We start from the raw sequence: 13,659 nt of genomic DNA, 5'->3' as shown, positions 1-13,659 counted from the left end.
GCGAAACCCAAGAACCTTTGTACATCCTTCTTAGTCTTCAGCTCCTGCCATGAGTTGACGGCGTCAACCTTATGTGGGTCCATTTTAAGTTCCCTACCTGACACTACATGACCTAGGAACTCCACTTCAGGCACATGAAAGACGCACTTGGAAGCCTTGGCGAAAAGCCCATTAGCCCGCAGTCGGTGCAGAACCTGCTTGACATGTTGACGATGTTCTTTCTCGTCCTTAGAAAAAATCAAGATATCATCCAAATAAATCACTAAAAATTGGTCAATTAGGTCCCTGAACACATCGTTCATGAACCTCTGGAATACCGCAGGAGCATTACAAAGCCCAAAAGGCATGACTCGGAACTCGTGGCATCCGAAACACGTGTTAAATGCCGTCTTCCATTCATCCCCTTCCCGTATACGGATTAAGTTATAGGCCCCCCGCAGGTCAAGCTTGGTAAAGACCTTAGCCCCTTGCACCCTTGATAACAGTTCCGAGATTAAAGGCAGCGGGTACCTATCCCGAATGGTGTATTTGTTTAGGATCCGATAATCGCAGACCAACCTAAGTTCCCCAGTCTTTTTGGCTACAAAGAATACCGGTGCCGCAGTTGGAGAACTAGATGGGCGAATAAACCCCTTGGCTAAATTTTCATCTAGAAACTCCCGCAAAGCTTGCCTTTCCGGTACAGTCAAGGCATACAGCCTCCCTGCTGGCAGTTTCGCACCTTCTGCCAACTTGATGGCGCAATCATATGGCCTGTGCGGTGGTAATTTGTCCGCTTCTCTTTTACAAAATACATCAGAGAACTCCCCATACTCAGCAGGCACTCCCTCCATATCAGAATGAGTAACATTTAGAGTGCAACAATCCTGCCTCTTTAAGATCACTTTACGTGTTGCCCAATCTACATGTGGGTTTACTACAGCTAGCCAATCCATCCCCAGGATCACATCATATCTAGGCAAGCTCGTAATATCCCACACAAACGTTCCCGTTACTCCCTGCACCTCCCACGTTACTGCTGAGGTTTCATGGTTAACCACCCCAGTCTCCAGCAGTCTCCCATCTGCTCCTTCCACCCACACGTCGCATGCCTTGCGCACTCTAGGAATGCCATGCTTCTTAGCAAACTCAATATCTACATAGGAGACCGTAGCCCCTGAGTCCAGCAGTGCCAAAGTAGAAACAAGTTCCCTTCCCCCAACAGATAATGTAATGGGTACGAAAACATGCTTCCTCCCCTCAGTTGACTGCTTGAGGAGCCCTAGTGCGTTGGACTCACGTCGCACTAGGGCTGGCCTTTTCCCGAAAGCTGGGAAGGTTTCACATTACAATTTTTGGCAAAATGCCCAGCATTCCCACAGTACAAACACAAGCCCAGCTGCCTCCTACGGCTCTTTTCCTCTGTAGACAGCTTTTTAAAGACCCCAAGCTCCATGGGCTCTTCCCCCATCACCACAGGTGCCCTGGTTACATGCATGGGTGGCGCACACATTGCTTTTGAGTGTTTACGAGCCTCGAACCTTGCGTCTAAACGCAGCACCTTAGCTACTAAGGCGTCCCAGCTTTCAGCCGGCTCCAAGCGTGCTAATTCATCCTGGAGCATATCACTTAACCCGGCAGTAAATAAAAGCATGAATGCATTTTCCCCCCAATCCAGCTGGTGGCGATACAGGTTAAACTTATTTAAGTAATCCAAAACAGTCCCCTTTCCCTGTTTCAACCGATACAGAGCCCACCCAGCGTTCTCCGTGCGGAGAGGATCCCCAAAAGTATCAGTTAACAACTTTTTGAAATTATTCAAATTGTCCTTGACTGGGTCATTTCCCAAAATTAAATTAGTGGCCCATTGTCCTGCGGGACCGGTCAACAAACTCAAAATAAAGGCCACCTTGCTAGTGTCTGTAGGAAAAGCATGAGCACTGAGCTGAGAAAAATAAAGCTCCACTTGTGCCAAAAAGGTTGGCAACTTGCACCTGGTTCCGTCAAAGCGTTCAGGAGTCAAAACATGTCCTTTCACAGCCTGAGCTGTTTGGATAACGGTAAAAGCCGTTTGCAATTGGTCTACTTTGGCCCTTAACTCATCCATCGTCTTCCTGACGGGTTTATTGCTGCAATAAACTTTTTATGGGCGTTGGGCAATCTGTCAAGGACAGAACGCCACAAGATTCAAAGTAACAGAGTTTATTAGATTACAGAACTCAAAAATGCCCGTAAAACACAAGGGCCAGGCAGTTTTTGCCTTAAGGAGCAAAAAGGGGCAAAAGTAAATGTTCAAAAGATAAACCGGATTAAACCGGAGTTTAATCCGGGTAAAAACAAACTGCTTGCTTCAGCCTGGGTATAAACGAAACGAAAGCCAAGGAACAAAAGATACAAAGAATGCAACTAATTGGCAGCAGATTCCTCTCTGCTGCCAACACTGTGCTTAGAGTAACTTGCGTCGCTCCCCCACACACACAGCAGACAGGATCTCCAACACGAGTAAATCAGCCAAGGATTGTAGCAGTTGAGTAGACCAGTTCCGTTCCGTAGATCAAAGCCAGAAGCAGACGTTTGTAGTTTTTCCAAGTCCAAGAAGGGGGGAAGACAAGCCGTGGTCAGTTCAGTCCGAGTTCTCAAAGCAGGAGATGGCGTCCGTCAAGAAGACGACGGAAGGTCAAGCTAATAAGAGTAAGCACAGGTTTGCACAAACAAATGCCCACACAATCCCTCCCGCCGTCTGACCCTGGATTCCAATCAACTTACGTCACAGCACAGGAAAGCACACAAGTCTTCAGGGAAACGTCCCACACACACACGGATCCCAAGCGTTTGCCCAGATTACCTTGCCCAACGCAATTTGCAATTGCTCTCAAGCCCCATTTTATGCCAGTTACAAATCTTCATCACTGTCAGCTGTCCTCCTTAACCCGGGCGTTTCCTCATCACTTTCCTCGTCAGAGCTGGAACACCTCTGACTACGCCCAACAGCATCTCCAGCTGTGGATCCCGTCCCATCCCTCCAGCTAAACCATGGGTCTAATCCTGAAGGTCCCCATTCATCTTCTGTCCCATCATGGCCAGTGGCACCCACTTCCTCCCTTACCCGAGTCCAATCCATCTCATCCTCCTCTGAGCTAACCAGCCCCTCCTCCATTCTCTCCGTAAACCCTTCGAAAGACTCCTCGTCAGATGGTGCTGCAAATATGTCTCGCAGTCTTTTTCTCTCTCGCTCCTCGAGAGTATCTGACTCTCGAGGAGTCTTACGCCCACGTCTGTCAGTAACAGAGCCATGAGGCTCAATCATAACAAGAGCAGCTTGAATAGGAGACGTGGGGGTGGTGAGAAAAAAAATCACTCATACTGTCCATCTGATCTGCTTAATGATAAATGTTGAAGGGAAGTATCATGAATAAAATGCAATCACACACACAATTAAAAGCTTCAAAAGAAGCAAATAAGATGAAAAGAAACCAAAGTAGTTCATCACAACCATGTCAGATGGCAGGCATTGTTGATTCTAATCCTTGGAATTTAGGCCCCTTTTACGCTGCCATACAAAATCCACATTATCTGCTTTGAACTGGATTATATGGCAGTGTAGACTCATATAATCAAAGCAGATAATGTTGATTATCTGCTTTGATAATCTGGATTATATAGCAGTGTAGAAGGGGCCTCAGAGATCTCAAACAATGTCCTGGTTCTGCAACCACAAAAATGTTTGACGGCATTAGTCAAGTCTCATATCTGAAAGACAGAACTGAATACTAAGATTTAATCATGGATAAGATACCACTGAGCTTCTTGAAGCTTAAGCAGGACTGAGTCAAAATATTTTGGTTTCCAAAAAAATCCAAGACCTTCTTAGCATCTGGATCATTGCTGGAAAAACATATATGAAGAGCATCCAAATCTTCCACCTTAAACACCTTCCTTTGATAGCATCAGACCTGGCGTTCTTCCAATGGGAGGATAAGTAGGCAGAGCAGCAGAGGAAGTGACCAAGGATGCAGCTCAGGGGCTAGTAGGGCAGCTTTAATCTCTGGAGAGGACTTCCAGATTACATAATGTAATTATAGCACTATGATTCCACTTTAACTGCCATGGTTCCACCTATGGAATCCTGGGTTTTTAACAAGTGAAAGTAAAAAATTGTCTGATCAAACAGGCTCAAAGTATATGCATACAAATTGTGTTAGGATACAGTGTTCCCTCACTTATCGCTGGGGTTAGGTTCCAGGACCACCCGCAACAAGTGAAAATCTGCGAAGTAGGGACTCTATATTTATTTTAATATTTATACATTATTTTAGTAGTTATACACTATTTTAAGTCTTTATCAACCAACCGTGTGTTGATAAATCACCTCCTTCTCCTCTCGTTGCCCTTTGACTTCTCCTTCCTCCCTTCCTTAGGCTGTAAATTGTAACTTTTTATGATTTATAATAGTTTTTAGAGTTTATTGAAAAACCGCAAAACAGCAAATCCGCGAAAAGTGAACCGCAAAGTAGTGAGGGAACACTGTAGTGGGAGAAGGTGTAGACAAAGAGTTTAAAATTTACTTTTAGTGAACTGAAAGAAATTTTTTTATAAGATAATGGTATTTAGCACCAGAGATACTTTTAAAATGTATATGGGCAAATGCTGAAAATATGAGTACAATGTTTGGAGAGCATATCACGTGTGGTGGTCTTGAAGAAAGGTCCAGAAATATTGGACTTAAAAAATCTGGTGCTGGAAGTTATTTTTAAAGTTAAATTTAAGATGAGAGTAGAGTTTTATTTGTTGGGAAAGCTAGACAGACATCTAGAAAGAGTAAGAGTGTTGCCTAAAGTAGGTGTGTGCTTATATTATAATTTAAAAGGGAAACAGCCATCAGATAGATGGGTGAAAACATTTAGTTTTCTGTCGGGTTTTAAAAATAATAATCATTCAGTTGTAGTATACAGTATGTAGTTATATTGTTTTGGTAGTTTTATGTGTCTGTAATGCCTGTTTGTGTGTTTCATTTTCTCTCTTTCTTGAATAAAGAAATAATTTTAAAAGAAATTGTGGAATTTGCAGTTCAGCGAGGGGAAAGATGGAGTATAAATTTAATTAATAAAACAAACAAATAAATAATGCCTTACCAAACTTTAATTGCAATCATGGCAGTTCAAGTGGAATCACAGCTCTATAACTTTGTAAATGGTTCTGGCCCAACTTATCTGTTCGAACGTATCTCCCTCTATGAGCCAGTTATAGCGTTAAGATCTTCTGGGGTTTTTTGCAAATGCAATGGTGTGAACGAGAGACAGGGCCTTCTCAGTAGTGGCCCCTTGGCTGTGGAACTCCCTCCCTAGTGACATCAGACTCCCCCCCCCCCCAATCTTCAGAAAAAAGCTAAAGAACTGGCTTTGTACACAAGCATTCGGGGAGTAGTATAATATGGATAATATAATATGGCTGAAGAATGACTATGGGATTAGGCACTATGTTTTTAATCTTTTTTATTGCATTTATATGTTTTAACTGTTTTATAATTTGAAATGTTATATTTGTGTATATGTATGTACACTGTGGCATTGAATTTTGCCATGATATGTAAGCTGCTTCGAGTCTCCTTCAGGCAGAGATTTAAAAGGTTCACTTACTTCTGGTAATTATACCCATACATCCTTGAAAATATAAGCCACACTTGTCCAGTCATACCGCTGGGTCACAGATTACAAGAACGGGTTTTCATATCTCCTTAAAGCCAGCAGTTAGCTCTCATTATTTTCTGTAAAGCTAGTTTAAGCTAAGGACACAATCAAGTATATCCCCAGTCCCCAAACAAGGAAGTGAAATTCAATCTTTGGGTCATCTATTTTGCTGAGGTTTGCGCAATACAACCTGATATAATTTATCAAGAGCCTTGACTATTGCAACCTGTGATAATACTTAGTTGGGACTAAATCTCGTTGAAACTTGAGAAACTCCCCTCTGATTACACATGGCTATAAATCTGGAACCAATTCTATATACTAGTACATTTGTCCCAAGTTTGAAATAACACAACCAGTTAGGCTTCTTTGGTTTCATTTCAACAGCAACCCATTTCAGGACTGGCTTTCCATAAGGAAGGGTGAGTCAGCATATGGAAAGTGATGGGAAAATGCTGGAGAACAGATCTCCATGTGCTACATTATCTATCCTTCTGTCCTTATATGTGATGGAAAACATGTCCTGTCCCCAGCTAGGAGGAAAGGGAAGAAGAAGTGCTAGCAAGTCCTTTGCCTTAGACAGCTAAACTGTTGGAACAGTCCTAACATGCCCAAACTTGTCATATTTAGAGCTCTACAAGAGGTGTGTTAGTTATGATTTATCCCACCATGAAGAGGATTTTTAATTCAGATGAAGATCTGGCAACAGACAACACTATAATTTTCATTAAGAAGCCCTGTCCTAGTATGTTTTGGGAGAACAAAAGAGGAAAGTAGCCAAGGGCAATGCCTTCAAACTGTGGTTCTCAAACTTGGGTTCCTAAATGCTATGGGATGTCAGTTCTCTGAATCCCTGATGATTTGCCATGTGGAACTGGGCTTTGGGAAAATTAAGAACAACTTGTGAGAACAAGTTTGAGATCCATTGGCTGACTACACACCCCTATAACCCAGGAACTGATCCCAAATTATCTGCTTTAAACTGCCAGATAATCAGGGATAAGAAGATAATCTGGGCTCAGATCCTGGATCCAGCCTTATTTACATTTATTTGAGGTTTGAACACAAATGAGAATAGGAGAAAAAAGATGAGTAAGTTATGAATGCATGGTGTTTAAATCTAAATACTGTACACTTACCAGAAACTATGTCTCACAACAATGAAAATAGACGCAAACTTTTTCCAAATATGCATTTGCAATATTATGCTATAATGGTGATTCTGGGGGTGAGGGGGAATTCACATTATCTACAGCACTGGTGGGGAGGAGATGAAAGACAGAAAATTCACATGATAAACTAAGAGTAAATTTCTCCATTTTACTGAAACATTACAAGTAATAATATTTTGTTGGCCCAGGCTTGGAAGAGCATCTCATGCCATCTCCCAGTCATAGTGGGACAATATATGGATATACATACTACTTCTAAGGGGATATTTTTGCCTGCCCTTGAGAACTGGGCCACATGGTTTCACTCTGTTTTCAATGTGAAAGTCAATCAGAGGAAACAGGCAAACCCTGAACAACTTTGAAATGCAATAGGAATAGTGGGAGCATCTGAGCTCCTACAGAACCCAGGGTTTGTTCTATAGGCAGTACCTAACTACACAAGTGAAGGAGGAGCAGAACATTTGGTCATGTTCAGCACTACTATTCTCAGATCTGGCCTATATGTGCAGTAGGTAGAAAAAAACTCTTCCGTTTAAGACTATAGGAGATAATTTTTTTTAGGAAAAACGTACTCGTTTATGTAAGAAATCAATAACACTGCCTATTTGTCAAAAGTTACTGGATCTACAGTAGAATCTCACTTATCCAAGCTAAACGGGCCGGCAGAAGCTTGGATAATAAGGAGGGATTAAGGAAAAGCCTATTAAACATCAAATTAGGTTATGATTTTACAAATTAAGCACCAAAACATCATGTTATACAACAAATTTGACAGAAAAAGTAGTTCAGTACGCAGTAATGTTATGTAGTAATTACTGTATTTACGAATTTAGCACCAAAATATCACGATATATTGAAAACATTGACTACAAAAATGGCTTGGATAATCCAGAGGCTTGGATAAGCGAGGCTTGGATAAGTGAGACTCTACTGTATATGCAGCTCCTCCATGTGGTGAACAACTGAATTTAAGGGAAAGACTATTAGACCCTGGAACAAACTCTAATGCCTTTCCTATTCCAGTATAGCCTTACTTCACTTACAAGATATTATGTTTAGATATCTTCCTGTATCCTTGATTCTGATCTATTCCTTGGTCCTGGTTAATGCCATGTCCAATGGCTTCTGGCTCATCTGAAACTGCTATTCATGGCCATAGCAATTGGGAAGCTTGTTTTGGGGGGACTCCAATTCTCAGAATTTCTATCTCAGTACCACTCAATATAGCAGTAATGTGGCATTGCTTGTTTGCATTGTACGGTTGGCCTTCCACATTTGCTGGTTTACTTTTTGTGGATTTGATTATTCATGGGCTTGATTATTATGCTTTTCTAAGAAACTCAAGGTCCTCCTGCATGACTTTGTAGTCAGTTTCTGCCAGAAATTGACCACAGAATTGCACTGCAAAGTCTAAAGATTCCTAGAAAGAAAACTTTTCTAGACACTGTAGATCCACTGTAAAACTTGATATGCTCCATGTCACTTTGTGATTCTCATTTTACTATATATTCTGATAAGCCTAGGTTACAAGTGGCAGAAGATGACAGGAGCACACAACCTGGGAAATTCTAAACTACCAGAAGGAACAGGAAGGAAGCTGCCGGCTCCATCCAGAGCTCCTAACATTTCATTCCAGTCTTAACCGCATGTTATCTAGTAAGGTGAACCCTAAATACTGAAGTTGTGACAATGGCACTGAGACTTATTTCTGAGTCCGCATGCATCAAATTGAGCTGTTTGTATGCTTGGTGAGAAAATATCTGATCTCTCTCACTTGGCTTTCAACTACATCCACACCTTGCCCCTAGATGTACCTACTATTAAATACCTCCCTCTCCCCCACAACCCTTCACAACTTAGAATGTGAGCCATTGGCCAAGAAAGTTTCCTTATCTGTCATCTATAGGCGCTCAATGTCCATTTAATCACTGCCACAGACTTCTGAGGTACTCTCTATATATATTTTCAGGTGAATCTACATAACAATCTGATGCTACTTTAACTCCATCCTCCAAAACCTTGGGATTTGAAGTTCAAGTACCTCACCAAACTACAAATCCCAGGATACTGTGACTGTAACCATGACCAGTGCCAAACTGCTATAATGGTACAGGATATAATTAAAAAAAACATCAAGGCATCCAAACATGCCTCAGAGATTAAGTGGTAAGAAGAAATTTCTAGCATAAGCTTTTCTAGAGAAGTGTTTCTACATCAGGTACTACGGATATGGCCTTGAAAGCTTACGCTAAAGATGTCTTCTTCCCAGTTAGTCCCAAAGGTGCTACTGGATTATGCTTTCTTTAGTGCCAAAACAGGTTATTACAGCTATCTCTTTGAACACAGGTTCGCTGGTGTGAGGTAATGTAGTTCAAATATACTCATGGTGACCATAAACAACAAGCTAGAAGAGATCAATAGAAACGCATTCAGTACAAATCTAAGTGACACAGATCTCACTCCAAACATTTACCTACAGCACTGTCTTGCACATGTTTACTCTGAAGAAAGTCCCACTGTGTTCATAGGTCACTGTGACTCACTCCCAGCTAAGAGTGTGTGGTTTTCTGCATTGGGCTCAGTTACTATTAAAAGCAAGTTGAAGTGCCTCCTCCTTTGTGAAGCTTCAGACACGGCTATGAGGTCTGCCATCCCTAGAAGTCTGAGATCCCTTGCCAGGATATAAACAACGTTTTATTATTATTATTTTCAAGAGGAAGGCTTTTTTAAAATCAGGAAATCCTTCCAGAGAGCATTTTCAGGATAAGGCATTTACAGTAGAACCAAGTATTCCTTAGAAATCCCCTACGGGTCTTAAGGGCATAATGCTGTTAGATGGTAGATGACTTTTAGCAAATCCCACTCTAGCCAGCATCTGGATAAGAGAGGCTGCCTGAAATCCCATGTAAATAGTTCCTGAAATGCTGAAACAAGCAAAACAAACCACAACCATATCTTCTTGAAAGAAGGAAGTCACCTCTGCAGGCACGTTCCAACATAATAATGACAGTTAACAATAAATCACAATAAAGTGAAAATAGTTCTGTCCGTTCTCCCTGGAAACACCTGTTGGAAGCCACACAATGCCTACATTCTTCCATCTGCATCCAGCCTTCTCTAACAAAAAAAAGGGGGGTACCCCTACATACACGGCTTGCTCAGAAATGGAGCAATAAGGATGGATAGAGGGCGGCCTATAGGACACACAAACAAAACTGCAAACTGGGCTGAACGAAGGACTTCTCAAATCTTTTGTTTCTCCCCTTCCCCTCCTGTCCTACATTTAAGCGCTGCAGACTCAGTGGTACCTTTACGCCTTAAATGCATTATTTCAGCTCGAGATGAGGTCAAAACAAATCCCTAAAACTAGATGCACAAACAAAAAGAAGCAGCACTCCAGCTGACTTGACCTTACAGCAGAGATGGGTATATGAAGTCATTTGATCCTTTAAGTACTTGTCTCACAGCACATTAGTGGCCAAACCTCCCAAGTGAATGACTCCTTGCTGATCAGTAATACTAATTCAAATCAGCAGGTTCAAAACCATTCTTTTGGGCAAGCACTTAATCTATTTCTTTGTGGGAAGAGTACCCAATCTGTTTACTACTGACCTGTCTCAAGGGACCAAACCAAGTTCTTTAGAGAATGAATGATGTCTTGAAATCTATTCTTCAGGGCATGCCAGGAACCCCCTCCCCCCCCCCCCACCAAAACAATCACAAGCTATTCAGATTAACTGCCAATTGGTACCGCGAGTAATCCATCCATCCGACAAGGAAAGTCTGCCCAGAAAACCAGAATGGTTACATCTCAAATATACATTCAGGAGATGAGTTAAATTTCCCCTGGAGTTTCTGTCTGCCAAGCGGCTGTTAAAAGCATCTTTTCTCTAAACCTCAGCTGCTGTGGTAATTTATGTTCTCACTTTTCTTTCAGCTCAGTTAAGTCTTAATTTCATAAAGATGTTGTTTCGTGGTGCAATGGTAAATTTTACCAGATAAATTCAGAAGTAATGGTTATAGTGATCTAGCTTCCAAGGAAATCCAGCTCGACTGATTCATTGAATTAATCTGTTTGGTATAATGGTTTGCGCATTAGACGGTGAGTACATCTACACTGTAGAATTAATGCAGTTTGGCACCATGACTGCCATGAATCCATGTTATGGAATCCTGGGATTTGTAGTTTGGCGAGGCTCCAGCCCTCTTTGGAAAAAGCTGAAGACTTGGTAACCCTATAACTCCCAGGATTCCATAGCATGGAGCCATGGCGGTTCAAGTGGTGTCAAACTGAAATAATTCTGCAGTGTAGATGCACCTTATAGATGCATGAGTGTAGAGCCGGGCTTTAGCACAGCGGGTTCACTGCCAGCTGCAGAAAATCTTGCCAACCAAAAGGTTGGTAGTTCAAGCTCGAGTATGGGTGAGCTCCCAACCGTCAGCCCAGCTTCTGCTCACCTAGCAGATTGAAAACAGCAATGTTAGTAGATAAATAGGTACTGCTTTAAGCAAGGATGTAATAGAAAGCACCCATAAGGACATGCCAACGATTCGATCAGAAGGTTGTCTAGGGACAACAAAGCTCCTTGGAGTGGAAAATGGAGCAACAGCACCTCCCCATGGCCAGAGTCAAGCACAGCCTCCAGATGCCGGAGATGGACAAAAATGGAAAAAGCCTATACCTCTGTTTATGTATTGTCTGTCCTTGTCAATTGTATAATGGCATTAAATGTTTGCCGTATATATCCGCCCTGAGTCCCCTCAAGGAGACAGAGCGTAATATAAATAAAGTATATTATTATTATTATTATTATTATTATTATTATGACTCTGGAGAGCAGAGTTCAAATATCCACTCAACTATGTAAACCTCTTGGACAACCTCTCAGCCCAAGATAATCAAATGATAAGGTTGCCAAAGGGCAGAAATAGGCCTTCTGTAAAATGTATGCATCTCAGTTCCCTCATCAAGACTGAGCCCTTATGCCTTCTCCCAAAGGGAGAGCAACACACTTTTGGGTTGCTGTGAATTTTTCAGGCTGTATGGCCATGTTCCAGAAGCACTCTCTCCTAACTTTTTGCCCTCATCTATGGCAGGCATCGTAGAGGTTATGAGGTACTGTATATTGGAAACTAGGCAAGAGAGGTTTATGTATATGGACAATCCAGGGTGGGAGAAAGAACTCTTGTCTGTTGGAGGCAAGTGTGAATGTTGCAATTAATCACCTTATTAGCACTGAAAAGCCTAGCAGCTTCAAAGTCTGGCTGATTCCTGCCTGAGGGAATCTTTTGTTGGGAGGTATGCCTACCATAGATGTGGGTGAAACGTCAGGAGAGAATGCTTCTGGAACATGGCCATAATGCCGAAAAATTCATAGCAACCGAGTGATTCTGGCCGTGAAAGCCTTTGACAATACATCAACACACAGTTCCTTCCCCCAACTACTAGGCGACAAGGTGGCTGATGATTTCATCATTCCTGCTGATCAAGAAAACCCCAATGCTTCCTCCTCTCAGAGGCATCTACACTGTAGAATTAATGCAGCTTGACACCACTTTGATTACAGGACTCAATACGATGGAATCTTGAGAGGTGTAGTTTGGAGAGACACCCAGCACTCTTGGGCAGAAAAGGACAAACTCCCAGGACCCCATATCAATTGAGCCCTGGCAGTCTCAAGTAGTGTCAAACTGCGATAACTCTACAGTGTAGATGCACCCGCAGTAGGCAAATGCACCAAATGGTAATAAAAACCCCGCAATCCGGACATCACCAACCTGCTGCCCCGGTTTCAACGCCAACGCCGCCGCTCGCGGGCTCCTTCCCTCCGAAATCTCCTGCTTTGTGGCGGGAGGAAAAAAAGCGCGGGAGCCGGAAAGTCCCCGGGCTGCAACCTCAGGCGCCGCCGCCGCCGCTCGCGCCACACGGCATTGTTTCCAAAACCCACTTGCTTCCTGGCATGGCCCAAACAGCTGATGGAGGCCACGCCCCGCTGGTGACGCCGCGGGTGGAGCGGACCAATCAGGAGCAGGAGGCACATTCGAGGCTGACACCAACGTGGCTGGTTTGTAGAGAGGCTTCCAGTGCAGGGCGGGCGGGGCTGGCTCGGGAGACCCTTCGGCTTCTGGTTCTCCAGCTCCGTCTTTCCCTTCTGAGTTTAGGGTCACTTGCTCTTTCTATTTATTTACCGGTACAGTAGAGTCTCACTTATCCAACATAAACGGGCTGGCAGAACGTTGGATAAGCGAATATGTTGGATAATAAGGAGAGATTAAGGAGAAGCCTATTAAACATCAAATTAGGTTATGATTTTACAAATTAAGCAACAAAACATCATGTTATACAACAAATTTGACAGAAAAAGTAGTTCAATACGCAGTAATGCTACGTAGTAATTACTGTATTTACGAATTTAGCACCAAAATATCACGATATATTGAAAACGTTGACTACAAAAATGCGTTGGATAATCCAGAACGTTGGATAAGTGAGTGTTGGATAAGTGAGACTCTACTATATTTATTTACTACATTTATATCCCACCCTTCTCACCCAATATATCATATTTTTACAATATATCATATTTTTAGCATAGCACAATATTAGCATTATATACTACTATATTGTACTATACCACTATACTGTAATATTATTAGTAATATTGCATGTAATATATAATTAATATTATAGTGTATTATTAGTATTATATTGTATTACGTTATAATATTATAAATATTATATGTATATACAATATTTTATATTATTTATTATTGTATATTATATTGTGTCACGACCCAGGCTGCAGAGCACCAATAACCAT

At 42.1% G+C, this 13,659-nt stretch overlaps 1 protein-coding gene across 7 annotated transcripts in view; it reads right to left on the bottom strand.

Moving 5' to 3' along the window:
* Positions 1 to 12,817, bottom strand: part of bmf (Bcl2 modifying factor) — an 81,221-nt gene extending 68,404 nt beyond the window's left edge. For 3 of the 7 annotated variants that reach the window (XM_062968195.1, XM_008116845.3, XM_062968194.1), the window contains exon 1: positions 12,617 to 12,812. The gene's annotated coding sequence lies outside the window, so the exon portion shown is untranslated. Of the gene's footprint in view, positions 1 to 12,616 lie in introns of all 7 variants that reach the window. The other 4 variants (XM_016995934.2, XM_062968192.1, XM_062968193.1 and 1 more) reach the window with 4 other exon arrangements.
* Positions 12,818 to 13,659: the final 842 nt, after the last annotated feature.

The sequence above is a fragment of the Anolis carolinensis genome, chromosome 1 (genome assembly GCF_035594765.1).
Source record: "Anolis carolinensis isolate JA03-04 chromosome 1, rAnoCar3.1.pri, whole genome shotgun sequence".
Classification (NCBI taxonomy): Eukaryota; Metazoa; Chordata; class Lepidosauria; order Squamata; family Dactyloidae; genus Anolis; species Anolis carolinensis.
The sequence above is the reverse complement of the archived record's forward strand: the minus strand, read 5'-3'. Positions and strand labels throughout refer to the sequence as shown.